This window comes from Bos grunniens, chromosome 21 (assembly GCF_055505025.1).
Source record: "Bos grunniens cultivar Pamir isolate PY7600 chromosome 21, Bosgru_T2T1.0, whole genome shotgun sequence".
In the NCBI taxonomy this organism is placed as follows: Eukaryota; Metazoa; Chordata; class Mammalia; order Artiodactyla; family Bovidae; genus Bos; species Bos grunniens.
This window is the reverse complement of record NC_141185.1, coordinates 67,150,133-67,164,668: the sequence shown is the minus strand read 5'-3', so window position 1 is coordinate 67,164,668 and position 14,536 is coordinate 67,150,133. Positions and strand designations below refer to the sequence as shown.

General features: G+C 42.0%; 1 long non-coding RNA gene across 3 annotated transcripts in view; it reads left to right on the top strand.

Annotated features, from left to right (window-relative positions):
- Positions 1 to 4,615: 4,615 nt before the first annotated feature.
- Positions 4,616 to 14,536, top strand: part of LOC147349839 (uncharacterized) — a 45,163-nt gene continuing 35,242 nt past the window's right edge. For 2 of the 3 annotated variants that reach the window (XR_015150211.1, XR_015150209.1), the window contains exons 1-2: positions 4,616 to 4,815; positions 12,088 to 12,148. This is a non-coding gene — a long non-coding RNA (uncharacterized LOC147349839). The remainder of the gene's footprint in view (positions 4,816 to 12,087; positions 12,149 to 14,536) is intronic. The other variant, XR_015150210.1, reaches the window with a different exon arrangement.

Here is a 14,536-nt window from a genome sequence, read left to right as displayed (position 1 = left end):
TAAAAAGCAGAGACATTACTTTACCAACAAAGGTACACCTAGTCAAAGCTATGGTTTTTTCCAGTAGTCAAGTATGGATGTGAGAGTTGACCATAATGAAAGCTGAGCATCGAAGAACTGATGCTTTTGAACTGTGGTGTTGGAGAAGACTCTTGAGAGTCTGTTGGACTGCAAGGAGATCATTCAATCCTAAAGGAAATCAGTCCTGAATATTTATTGGTAGGACTGATTCTGAAGCTGAAGCTCCAATAGTTTGGCCACCTGATGTGAAAACTGACTCACTGCAAAAGACCCTGATGGTGGGAAAGATTGAAGGCAGGAGGAGAAGGGGACAGCAGAGGATGAGATGATTGGATGGTATCATGGACTCAATGCACATGAGTTTGAGCAAGCTCATGGAGTTGGTGACAGACAGGGAAGCCTGGCGTGATGCAGTCCATGGGATCACAAAGAGTCAGACATAACTGAGTGAATGAACTGAACTAAAATGACCTGGAGAGGGTAGTGAGGCAATTTATAGTAATAATTCAAAATTGTGAACAGTCTTTTGTTTGGTTGCTTGTGAGGTAATCTGCAATCAGCATCATTAACCTTCTAGTTCCAACTGGTCTGGTGTCTATGTGCTTGTGAGCAGCATAGTTAACTTCTTCCACCTGGTAGGTGTTTCAGTATGTACGAAACATCTCAGAGATATCTGTCAAAGATATTTTGTATCCCTTGAGTGGGAACCAGGACCCTGCCTCAAGGCTATACTATTATTTCTTAATTGCTTCTCCCTTGTCTCTGTATCCCCTCCCTTCCCTGATTAGCATCTATTTGAAACTGCCCTTCAAAACTCAGGGAAGTTCATGGAGGCTGAACAAAGCCTATTTCAAATGAATGAAGATTATTTCAAAATAATCTTATTTTGAAAGTTTGGGAGACACTGCATACCACGTCTCAGAGAGGAATTTTCTGGGCAGGTGTGTGAATTTGGTGTGAAGCATTTTCCAGCCACATGAGGTCACACACATCAGGTGTGAGGAACTGCACCAACAACACCTTTGTCTACCCTAGTTTTCTCCAGATGCATGTGACAACTATACAGGTACTACTAACATCCTATGAAAACAGTCTTCTATAAAAATGTTGCAGGGAAAAGCCAGTTCAAACTCAATGCTGAAACTTTCTTTGTTTTGCTTTTGTGATTATAATAACACACAATGGCCATCCTGAGAAAATCCTGCCCCTCTGCCTGACTGTTAAAGTGCCTTTGTTCAAAACCCTATCCACCTATGGATGGCAGGCAGGAAGAAATTAACACATACCCTACCTGTGGCTTGTCATTTTAGGAGATATTTGCAAGATTAATGACCTTTTTACTTTGTTTCCTCACCTCGCCATCTCTGATCTGTAAAAGTACCTGACATCCAGACTCTGATGAGATGGTTATTTTGAAAACATTAGTCAGCCATCTACTTGGTCAGCCAGCTCTCCAAATAAAGTCGTTTTTCTTGTCTCAGCACCTTGTCTCCAATTCATTGGCCATTGAGCAGCACACAGAGCAAGCTTGGACTCAGTAACAAAACTTCCCTCAGGAAGGCTGCTTCTATGGATGAGAAACCCAAAGCCAAGAATGGGGAGGACTTTCTTTTTTTTTAATTGTAGGATAATTACTTTACAATATTGTGGTGGTCTCTGCCATACCCGTTGAGGTCATCGCAGAGCAACAGGCTGGGCTCCCTGTGTTATACAGCAGCTTCCCAATTGTTACCTATTTTCCACGTGATAGTGTTTATATGTCAAAGTTACTTACTCAATTTGCCCCACCCTCTCCTTCCCATACAGCAAATTTGGAAAACTCAGCAGTGGCCACAGGACTGGAAAAGGTCAGTTTTCATTCCAATCCCAAAGAAAAGCAATGCCAAAGAATGCTCAAACTACCGCACAATTGCACTCATCTCACACGCTAGTAAAGTAATGCTCAAAATTCTCCAAGCCAGGCTTCAGCAATATGTGAACCATGAACTTCCTGATGTTCAAGCTGGTTTTAGAAAAGGCAGAGGAACCAGACATCAAATTGCCAACATCTGCTGGATCATGGACAAAGCAAGAGAGTTCCAGAAAAACATCTATTTCTGCTTTCTTGACTATGTCAAAGCTTTTGACTGTGTGGATCACAATAAACTGTGGAAAATTCTGAAAGAGATGGGAATACCAGACCACCTGATCTGCCTCTTAAGAAATTTGTATGCAGGTCAGGAAGCAACAGTTAGAACTGGACATGGAACAACAGACTGGTTCCAAATAGGAAAAAGAGTTCATCAAGGCTGTATATTGTCACCCTGTTTATTTAACTTATATGCAGAGTACATCATGAGAAACGCTGGGCTGGAAGAAACACAAGCTGGAATCAAGATTGCCGGGAGAAATATCAATAATCTCAGATATGCAGATGACACCACCCTTATGGCAGAAAGTGAAGAGGAACTCAAAAGCCTCTTGATGAAAGTGAAAGTGGAGAGTGAAAAAGTTGGCTTAAAGCTCAACATTCAGAAAACGAAGATCATGGCATCCGGTCCCACCACTTCATGGGAAATAGATGGGGAAACAGTGGAAACAGTGTCAGACTTTATTTTTCTGGGCTCCAAAATCACTACAGATGGTGACTGCAGCCATGAAATTAAAAGACGCTTACTCCTTGGAAGGAAAGTTATGACCAACCTAGATAGCATATTGAAAAGCAGAGACATTACTTTGCCAACAAAGGTCCGTCTAGTAAAGGCTATGGTTTTTCCTGTGGTCATGTATGGATGTGAGAGTTGGACTGTGAAGAGGGCTGAGCGCCGAAGAATTGATGCTTTTGAACTGTGGTGTTGGAGAAGACTCTTGAGAGTCCCTTGGACTGCAAGGAGATCCAATCTGTCCATTCTGAAGGAGATCAGCCCTGGGATTTCTTTGGAAGGAATGATGCTAAAGCTGAAACTCCAGTACTTTGGCCACCCCATGGGAAGAGCTGACTCATTGGAAAAGACTCTGATGCTGGGAGGGATTGGGGGCAGGAGGAGAAGGGGACAATAGAGGATGAGATGGCTGGATGGCATCACTGACTCGATGGACGTGAGTCTGAGTGAACTCTGGGAGTTGGTGATGGACAGGGAGGCCTGGCATGCTGAGATTCATGGGGTCGCGAAGAGTTGGACACGATTGAGCAAGTGATCTGATCTGAACTCCTTCCCTGCTGTGTCCACCAGTCTGTTATCTACATCTACGTCCCCATTTCTTCTCTGCAAATAGGTTTATGATCATCAAACTATTTTTATACATTTCATATATACGTGTAAGGGAAATGCTACCAATCTGGCCTGGAGAATTCCATGGACTGTATAGTCCATGGGATCTCAAAGAGTAGGACACAACTGAGCAACTTTCACCTCACTTCACACCATACTTGAATTTCTCTTTCTGACTTACTTCACTCTGCATAAGAGGCTCTAGACTCATTCACCTCACTATAACTGACTTAAATTTGTTCCTTTTTATGGCTGAATAATATCCCTTTGTATATATGTACCACAACCTCCTTATCCATTCATTGTTGATGGACATTCAAGTTGCTTCCATGTCCTGGCTAATGTAAATACAGCTGCAATGAATATTGGGACGCATGTGTCATTTTGAATTGTAGTTTTCTTAGGGTATATGTCCAATAGTGGGATTGCTAGGTCATATGTGAGTTTTGGGCTTCCCTGGTGTCTCAGACGGTAAAGCGTCTGCCTGCAGTATGGGAGACCTGGGTTCAACCCCTGGGTTGGGAAGATCCCCTGGATTAGTGTCGGGAGCCACCTTAGGGATTACTGACAAAATGGAGGCACAGCCCCCAGCCTCCTCTCCTCATTCCACAGGCACGGACCTGGGATTAAGGAGTTAGGCCTTGTAATTCTGACTTGTCTTTTCCCCTCCTGGGCTGACTTGACTGAAAAGGAATATTAAGGTGCTTATTGTTCTTGAGACGAGCATGAGAAGGCACAAAGCCTTCTGCAGCTGTGCTCAGAAAATAATTCATAAAGTTAATCACTGACATTTGTTAAAGGACTTTTACAAAAGAGTGTTCCAGGATGAGCAAATAGGCCGTAGCTTGAGGCCATGGGAGGGATTTCTATCTGAAGCCTATTTGTGAGGAGAATGTTTATGGCAAAGGAGTTTACTGAATTTAGGGCTTAGAAATAATTAAAACAGTTAAAAGTTAAAGATTTAAGGAATGTTGTAAAGTTAGCATATTTTACTATATCTTATAGAAGTTAGGAATTTTTAGAGATACTATAGCTAGAAGCCTTTTTAAGAGATAGTGAGCTCAGGATGTTAGGGGCAAACAGGATTTAGGAAGATAAGTAGTAAACTGAGGAATGTAACATGAGTTACAATGTAATCACAAGTTAACTATAGGACACATTAGAGGAGGTAAATAATAGATGATAAGGCTGATTCTGAGAGAAACACTGAAGCAGGAACTCTGAAGAGCAACAATGATTTGTGGAGATAATAAATCTGGGAGAAGGGGAACTGAAAAGGTCAAACCTCTGGCCTAATGTTTTTGTAAAAGTATAAAAGAGAATCTTAAACCTGAAATAAACAGTAAGTCCAAAAGAAAACTGAGAGGCTGCCTCATTGCTGACACCGTTCATCTCTTCAGGTTGAATCCCTGGCTGCTGGAGCTGGACTCCAGCAGAGAAGGAAATGGCAACCCACTCCAGTACTCTTGCCTGGAAAATCCCATAGACTGAGAGTCCATGGGGTCGCAAAGAATCAGACACAACTGAGCAACTTCACTTTCATGTGAGTTTTATTCCTAGTTTGTTAAGGAATCTTCATACTATCCTCCACAGTAACTGTACCAATTTACATTCCCACCAACAGAACAGCAAGATTCTCTTTTCTCTACATCCTCTCCAGCATTTATTGCTTGTAGTTTTTTTTTGATAATGGTCATTATGATTGGTGTGAGGTGATACCTCACTGTAGTTTTGATTTGCATTTCTCTAAATGAGTGATGTTGAGCATCTTTTCATGTGTTTGTTGGTAATCTGTATGTCTTCTTTGGAGAAATGCCTGTTTAGGTCTTCTGAACATTTTTTGACTGTGCTGTTTGTTTTTGTGATATTGAACTGTATGAGCTGCTTATGTATTTTGGAGATTAATCCTTTGTCAGTTTCTAAGGCTAACTTATCAATTTGTTTTCCTTTGGCAGCCCTTTCTGCCTCCCATGCATGTTCAATTCTATCATCACTAGAAAGCTGTGTGCTTTTCCTTTGCTGTAAGTCATTAAGCATTCTGAAAAATGTATTGATCTGAAAAAAGAGGAGGTGGACAAAAGCATTTGAATCCAGCTTTATGCCAAATAATTATTGGTGGGGTCTACCCAGTCCATTCTAAAGGAGATCAGCCCTGGGTGTTCTTTGGAAGGAATGATGCTAAAGCTGAAACTTCAGTACTTTGGCCACCTCATGCGAAGAGTTGACTCATTGGAAAAGACTCTGATGCTGGGAGGGATTGGGGGCAGGAGGAAAAGGGGACGACAGAGGATGAGATGGCTGAATGGCATCACTGACTCGATGGACATGAGTTTGAGTGAACTCCGGGAGTTGGTGATGGACAGGGAGGCCTGGCGAGCTGCAATTCATGGGGTTGCAAAGAGTCGGACATGACTGAGCAACTGAACTGAACTGACACATATGAAAACGTGTTTTTGAAGTCATGTAATTATGTATTTCATTGAATATTCAATAAAAGGATTTTATCCATCCCTTTGGGAGGTGATCATAGAAAACATTATGTCTAATATCAAGATCAAGTCCATTTTATAATTCGAAGTGGAAACTTCTTTACCTGACTCTAAAATTGTTTAGTCACTAAGTCATATCTGACTCCTTTGTGACCCCATGAGCTGCAGCCTGCCAGGCTCCTCTGTCCATGGTATTTCCTAGGCAAGAATACTGGATTTGGTTGTCATTTCCTTTCTCAGGGGATCTTCCTGACCCTAAGATTGAACCCATGTCTTCTGCATTGGCAGGTTGGTTCTTTAGCACTGAGCCACCAGGGAAGCCCTAGCTCTAAAATTAGAACTAGAATTTTTCTCAAGCCACAGACCCCAACAAACTTTTTACCCTGGGATCTGTCCCATGACTGTGAACCTACTCAGTGGGTTTTTTTTTTTTTTTTTTTTGGATGCTTTGCGGCATGCTTCAGTTCATACTTCAGGGCTTCCCTGATAGCTCAGCTGGTAAAGAATCTGCCTGCAATACAGAAGACCCTGGTTCAATTCCTGGGTCAGTAAGGTCTGCTGGAGAAGGGATAGGCTATCCACTCCAGTATTCTTGGGCTTCCCTTGTGACTCAGCTGGTAAAGAATCCACCCTGGATTGGGAAGATCCCCTGGAGAAGGAGTGGCTACCCACTCCAGTATTCTGGCCACCCACTCCAGTATTCTGGCCTAGAGAATTCCATGAACTGTATAGTCCATGGGGTCGCAAAGAGTCGGACACGACTGAGTGACTTTCACTTTCACTTGGCATGCTTGTGCCATATGCAAGGTCAGATGGTATGGCTTTCATGCTGCGTGCGAAGGCACTTCTGTCATGTTTGACTCTTTGTGACCCTATAGACTGTAACCCACCAAGCTCCTCTTTCCAGTGGAATTCTCCAGGCAAGAATACTGGAGTGGGTTGCCATGTCCTCCTCCAGGACATTTTCCTGAATTCTCAATTTCAGTGTTATTTAGGAAATTTAATCTTAGGGTCTTCCTCAGTTCCCTTCTTTCATGTTAATTTATTTCATGTCTGGCACAGTATCTTTACAAGTGTGTTAGTTGCTCAGTTGTGTCTGACTGTCTGCAACCTAATGGACTGTAGCCTGCCAGGCTCCTCTGTCCATGGAATTCTCCAGACAAGAATAATGGAGTGGGTGGCTATTGTATTTTCCAGGGTATTTTCTCAACCCATGGATAGAACCTGGGTCTCATGTATCGCAGGAAGATTTTTTACTGTCTGAGCCACAAGGGAAGCCCATCTGTACAAGAATCCTAAGGCTATCATGGACATAGAGATGATCATATGAAATGAAGCAAGTCAGACAGATAAAGACATGAGATCATTTATATGCAGAATTGAAGAAAATGATACAAATTAACTTATTTACAAAAAAGAAACATACTCACAGGCATAGAAAACAAACTCATGGTTACCAAAGGGAAAAGGTGGAGAAACAAATAAATTAGGAATTTGGGGATAACAGATACACACTACTAATATAAAATAGATAACCAATTAGGACCTATTGTATAGCACAGGAAGCTATAGTCAATATATCATAACTTATAAAGAAAAAAATCCGAAAATTATGAGAAAGGAGTATGGCAGGGCTGTCTGCTGTCACCCTATTTGTTTAACCTATATGCTGAGCACATCACGAGAAATGCCAGACTAGATGAGTTACAAGTTGGCATCAACAACCTCAGATATGTGGATGACACTACTCTAATGGCAGAAAGTGAAGGGGAACTAAAAAGCGTCTAGATGAGGGTGAAGGAGCAGAGTGAAAGAGCCGGCCTAAGACTACGTATTAAAAAACTAAGATCATGGCATCTGGTTCCATTACTTCATGGCAAATAGGAGGGGAAAAGGTGGAAGTAGTGACAGATTTCCTCTTCTTGGGCTCCAAAATCACTGCAGACAGTGACTGCAGCCATGAAATCAGAAGACAATTGCTTCTTGGCAGGAAAGTAATGACAAGCCTACAGTGTGTTGAAATGCTGTGGCCAACAAAGGTCTGTATAGTTAAGGCTATGGCCTTCCCAGTGGTCATGTATGGTTGTGAGAGCTGGACCATAAGTAAGTCAGAACGCCAAAGAATTAATGCCTTTGAACTATGGTGCTGGAGAAGATTCCTGAAAGTCCCCTGGACAGCAAGGAGATCAGACCAGTCAATCTTAAGGGAGATCTGCCCTGAATATTCACTTGAAAGACTGATGCTGAAGCTCCAGTATTTTGGTCATCCAATTTGAACTGAGGGCAGAAGGAGACGAGAAGGTCAGAGACTGAGACAGCTGGATGGTATCCTGATGCAATGATTATGAAATTGGGCAAACTCTGGGAGATGGTGAGGCACAGGGAGGTCTGGCATGCTGCAGTCCGTGGGGTCACAAGAGTCGCACACAACTAGGTGACTAAAAAACAACAACAACACACACACACACCTGAATCACTTTGCTGTACAAAGTGTTACCAGAAACTAACACAACATTGCAATCAACTATATTTCATTAAAGAAAAAAAGGCTATCAGTTTTGGGGTGAAAGAGAGGTATGGATGTGTATACCCTGATGGACTGTTGTATGTGCTGTTTAAGGAAAAGAATAAATTTAGTGAATGTGCTTGGAGGACAGAGCACTCACTCTGGAAGTGTAAAGTTATTTTTGTTGTGAGAGAGACATTTAAATTGGTTTTGTAAGAAAATACAGAAAAGAAAGGAGGGCAGGACATTTCAGAGAGTAGGAAGATTTTGGTTCTAAAATGTTATGGAATGTCAAGAAATCTAACCACATCACATAACCCTCTTCTCATCCAAGTTTTGAAGAAGTCTTGTGACTCTCAGCCCTGCCTGTGGTCCTTCTTCCAGAGAGGCATCCGCCTGGACACACACCCTAGGCTGCTCCCAAATGGGTACCCCACATACTGCCTCCAGCGTGCTCAGTCACATCTGACTCTGTGGCTCAGGCAAGGATACTGCAATGGTTGCCATTGCTTACCTCCCAACCCAGGAATGGAACCCATGTCTCCCGCACTGGCAGGTGGACTCTTTCCTGCTGCAACTCCTGGGAAGCCCCACATTACAATATCTTCCCTTCCAAATAGTAAATAAAATAATCATTTTTTAGTCTTTAATTTCTCTTTATAAATAGACACATCAAATTGCACAAAATACATATATCACTGTCTTGCATCTGTAGATCAGAAAATAGTTACTACTAACAGCCTATAAGGCAATGGCACCCCACTCCAGTACTCTTGCTTGGAAAATCCCGTGGACGGAGGAGCCTGGTAGGCTGCAGTCCATGGGGTCTGCAGTCCATGGGGTCTCGAAGAGTCGCACACGACTGAGCGACTTCACTTTCCCTTTTCACTTTCATGCATTGGAGAAGGAAATGGCAACCCACTCCAGTGTTCTTGCCTGGAGAATCCCAGGGGTGGGGGAGCCTGGTGGGCTACTGTCTATGAGGTCGCACAGAGTCGGACACGACTGAAGCAACTTAGCAGCAGCAGCAGCAACAGCCTATAGTTAGTAAACAGCACACTATTAGCATGTGATACTAATTTCTTTTCAACTTAAAAAGATACTACTTTACATTAGCATTTTTCATTTACTTCTTTCAAGATAATAATTTATATGTCTCTTTCACTATTCCAGCTGCAATATTTTTATACATTTAATTACATTCTTTGCAGCTAAAGATGAAGAATCTCAATATAGTCAGCAAAAGCAAGACCAGGAACTGACTGTGGCACAGATCATGAACTCATTATTGCAAAATCAAGACTTAAATTGAATAAAGTAGGGAAAAACACTAGACCATTTAGGTATGACTTAAATCAAATCCCTTATGATTATACAGTGGAAGTGACAAAGAGATTTAAGGGGTACAATCTGATAGGCAGATTGCCTGAAGAACTATGGATGAAGGTTTATGAAATTGCACAGGAGGCAATGATCAAGGCCATCCCCAAGAAAAACAGATGCAAAAGGCAAAATGGTTGTCTGAGGAGGCATTAAAAATAGCTGAGAAAAGAAGAGAAACTAAAGGAAAAGGGGAAAAGGAAAGATACACCCATTGCAGGCAGACTTCCAAAGAACAGCAAGGAGAGAAAAGAAAGCCTTCCACAGTGATCAATGCAAAGAAGTAGAGGAAAACAATAGAATGGGAAAGACCAGAGATCTCTTAAAGAAAATTAGAGATACCAAGGGAACATTTCATGCAAAGATGGGCACAATAAAGGACAGAAACAGTATGGATCTAAGGAGAAGCAGAAGATATTAAGAAGAGGTGGCAAGAACACAGAACGATACAAAAATGATCTTCATGACCCAGATAACCATGATGGTGTGATCACTCACCTAGAGCCAGACATCCTGAAGTGCAAAGTCAAGTGGGCCTTAGGAATCATCAGTACAAACAAAGCTAGTGGAAGTGATGGAATTCATTGAGCTATTCCAACTCCTTAAAGATGATGCTGTTAAAGTGCTACACTCTCAGTTCAGTTCAGCTCAGTCACTGAGTCGTGTCCGACTCTTTGCAACACCATGAACTGCAGCTGGCTAGGCCTCCCTTTCCATCAACAAATCCCAGAATCTACCCAAACTCATGTCCACTGACTCGCTGATGCCATCCAACCATCTCATTCTCTGTCGTCCCCTTCTCCTCCTGCCCTCAATCTTTCCCAGAATTAGGGTATTTTCAAATGAGTCAGCTCTTTGCATCAGGTGGGCAAAATATTGGAGTTTCAGCTTCAACATCACTCCTTCCAATGAACACCCAGGACTGATCTCCTTTAGGCTGGACTGGTTGGATCTCCTTGCAGTCCAAGGGACTCTCAAGAGTCTTCTCCAACACCACAGTTCAAAAGCATCAATTCTTCAGTATTCAGCTTTCCTTATAGTCCAACTCTCACATCCACACTTGACTACTGGAAAAACCATAGCCTTGACTAGATGGACCTTTGTCAGCAAAGTAATGTCTCTGCTTTTTAATATGCTGTCTAGGTTGGTCATAACTTTCCTTCCAAGGAGTAAGTGTCTTTTAATTTCATGCCCCCAAAAATAAAGTCAGCCACCATTTCCACTATTTCCTCCATCTATTTGCCATGAAATGATGGGACCGGATGCCATGATCTTAGTTTTCTGAATGTTGTTTAAGCCAACTTTTTCACTCTCCTCTTTCACTTTCATCAAGAGGTTCTTTAGTTCTTCTTCACTTTCTGCCATAAGGGTGGTGTCATCTGCATATCTGAGGTTATTGATATATCTCCCATCAATCTTGATTCCATCCAGCTTGTGCTTCATCCAGCCCAGCATTTTGCATGATGTATTCTGCGTACAAGTTAAATAAGGAGGGTGACAATATTCAGCCTCAATGTAGTCCTTTCCCGAATTAGAACCAGTCTGTTTTTCCATGTCCAGTTCTAAATGTTGCTTCTTGACCTGCATACAGATTTCTCAGGAGGCAGGCCAGGTGTTCTGGTATTCCCATCTTTTTAAGAATTTTCCACAGTTTATTGTGATCCACACAGTCAAAGGCTTTGGCATAGTCAAGAAAGCAGAAATAGATGTTTTTCTGGAACTCTCTTGCTTTTTCCATGATCCAACGGATGTTGGCAATGTGGTCTCTGGTTCCTCTGCCTTTTCTAAATCCAGCTTGAACATCTGGAAGTTCACACTTCATATATTGCTGAAGTCTGGCTTGGAGAATTTTGAGCATTACTTTACTAGCATGTGAGATGAGTACAATTGTGCAGCATTTTGAGCATTCTTTGGCATTGCCTTTCTTTGGGATTGGAATGAAAACTGTCCTTTTCCAGTCCTGTGGCCACTGCTGAGTTTCCCAAATTTTCTGGCATGTTGAGTGCAGCACTTTAACAGTATTGTCTTTATCTAAGTGATATTTTAGGGTAGTGTGTCCTGAACCTCCATCCCTGTGAATGTAAGTCAGTTAGAAAGCAAGAAATAAAACTGTACCAGAATTGTTGATTCATTTTGAGAGAGCTAATTATTAGGTAGGTTGATAGGGGTTCCAGGGCCCTCCAGGAGGAGGAAGGGACAAACATTTTTTTTTTTTTTTCTACATTTCTTTGTCTCAGTCACATAAGACATTCTTTCTTAAGCTCTAAGCTGTTATGGCAACAATCTATTCACCTAAGACTAACTTTTTTAAGTCTAGATCTAATGATTACACAACAAAACAATGCATCTTTTTCAAGCTATGTTTTTCCTTATGTTCTGCGCTAATGATTATATAACAACAGTGTGTCTTGACTGAGGACATGTTTCTCTTTCTTAACAGGAACTCATTCCTTCTGGCTAATCTTGTTATCTGAAGACTTTATGTTAGTGGAGTGGGCCTGGTAAGACCTTTACAACCTTGAAACATTCTTTGGATCTATTGTGAGTAACCAGTTGAAAAAGTATACAAATGCCTTCCTAAGACAAGTGAGGTGGCATCTTTCTGCCCTATCCTGGTGTCTGTGTCAGAGCATTTTCTATCCCTTTTTGCTTTCATAAAACTTTCGCTGCATGAAGCTCTGAGTGACTGAAGCCCTGTCTTGGGCCCCAAAGTGAAGTTTTCTCCTTTGGAAATCACAAATCTGACACCATTCACCATAAGCTATCAATTTCATGAACACATTTGAAAAATATCATTTCATTTCCATGATCATTAATTATGGGGAGTTGAATTAAAAATTAAACATTCATTTATATTTTGACAATTTATTCAGTGAAAACTGAGGGTGTATTTATGGTTTTTGGAGGATTTAATATACTTACACATTGACTCAACATTATTACATATAGGTGGTGAAGTGAAATGTAAATATCCATATGCTTTTTGAGAGAAGTGGTGATCACTTCAATGGCACATGAAATTTCTTTGCCCAAGTTCACCAACTAAGCTTCACCTCTAAATCTAATAGTGTTCCCTAATCTAACCTGACAACGGCATCATCCCACTGAGCTCCTTCACTCCCCTCAGCTCTCTCCTTCCCTCTCCCTCCCTATGCCCTTTCCTAATACCTTGGCAGCTTCCCCGCCATCCCTCTCTCACCATTGCTTTTGTTCAGACATCAGTCACTCCCCACCAGCACTAGGACAGGTTTTAACTTGAATCTTCACTTAGCCTGCCTCCAAAAATTGTTCTCTGTGCTGCAGTCAGATAAATTTTGCTAAAATACACACTGTGTCTTTTCTTTTCCTCTCTTGGCTATCTCTAGTGACCCTGCCACTGCAACAAAGTGAAAGCCATGAAAAGCCCTTTTCTCTCCCTTGAAATCTTGTCTGCTTCACACTTTGCTCACACTTTGTTCCAAGGGACTGGATGCACAGTGACAACCGTCAGTTACCAACACACTATGTTCCATTGTGTGAAACTCTCAAAAATACCCTGGGAGACAATATGATATGTGCATTTCAGGAGACATTCAGAAGTGCTCAGTAATTTGTACAAAGTCACATGCCTGCCTTAGTGTAAGGGAAGAGCAATTCTAATAAAAGGATTTTACCTTAAGGCTATGAACTTCCCCTTTGCCTTGCTGTTATTTCTGACAATTTCCAGGAATAAATCTCTGGCCTTTGAACAGAACTCTTTCATCTCCTATCTCAGCAGTAACCTCATCCCACCTGGCCCTGGGGTCCCTCTGACATTGGGCCTTAGTTCTTCACCTTTCTTAATCAGGTCCATCTGCCGGGCACACCCAATGACTTATTAATGACTTGGGTCCTTCAACATCTTTTACATTTGTGTCCTCCACCCTGGTGATAATTCTAACACAGAAACCATGCTCAGAAGGTGTCTATGCAAGTAAGAAATGAACAAATTTCAAGAACCCTTAGCAACTTTTGAGAGGTCAGTCCAGGCCAGGTGCCAGAGGGTGACAGTGAATGCTAAGACCCAGCCCAGCTTCCAGGGCAACCAAGCCAAGGGGCATGTGAGTCTGCTGTCCTCTGAGGTCTCATCAGACTGAATTTTACAACCATCAGAACAACCCCTATATTTAGCATCACACATATTGTGTGTTTGCATCCATAAAAGTGCCGGGTTGGATGAATCATAAGCTGGAATTAAGATTGTCAGGAGAAATATCAATAACCTCAGATATGCAGATGATACCACTCTAATGGCAGCAAGTGAAGAGGAACTCAAGAGCGTCTTGATGAAGGTGAAAGAGGAGAGTGAAACACCTGGCTTCAAACTCAGCATACAAAACACCAAGATCACAGCATTTGGACCCATCAGTCAATTCAGTCACTCAGTGGTGTCCAACTTTTTGGGACCCCATGGATTGCAGCATACCAGGCTTCCCTGTCCATCACCAACTCCCGGAGCTTGCTCAAACTCACGTTCATCGAGTCAGTGATGCCACCCAACCATCTCATTCTCTGTTGTTCCCTTCTCCTCCTGCCTTCAATCTTTCCCAGCATCAGGGTATTTTCCAATGGGTCAGTTCTTTGCATCAGGTGGCCAAAATATTGGACCCACCACTTCATGGCAAATGGGAAACAAGTGGAAACAGTGACAGATTTTATTTTCTTGGGCTCTAAAATCACTGCAGATGGTGACTGCAGCCATGAAATTAAGAAATACTTCTTGGAAGGAAAGCTATGACAGCATATTAAAATACAGAGACATCACTTTGCAAACAAAGGTCCATATAGTCAAAGCTATGGTTTTCCCAGTAGCCATGTATGGATGTGAGAGCTGAATGCTGAAGAAGGCTGAATGCTGAAGAACTGATGCT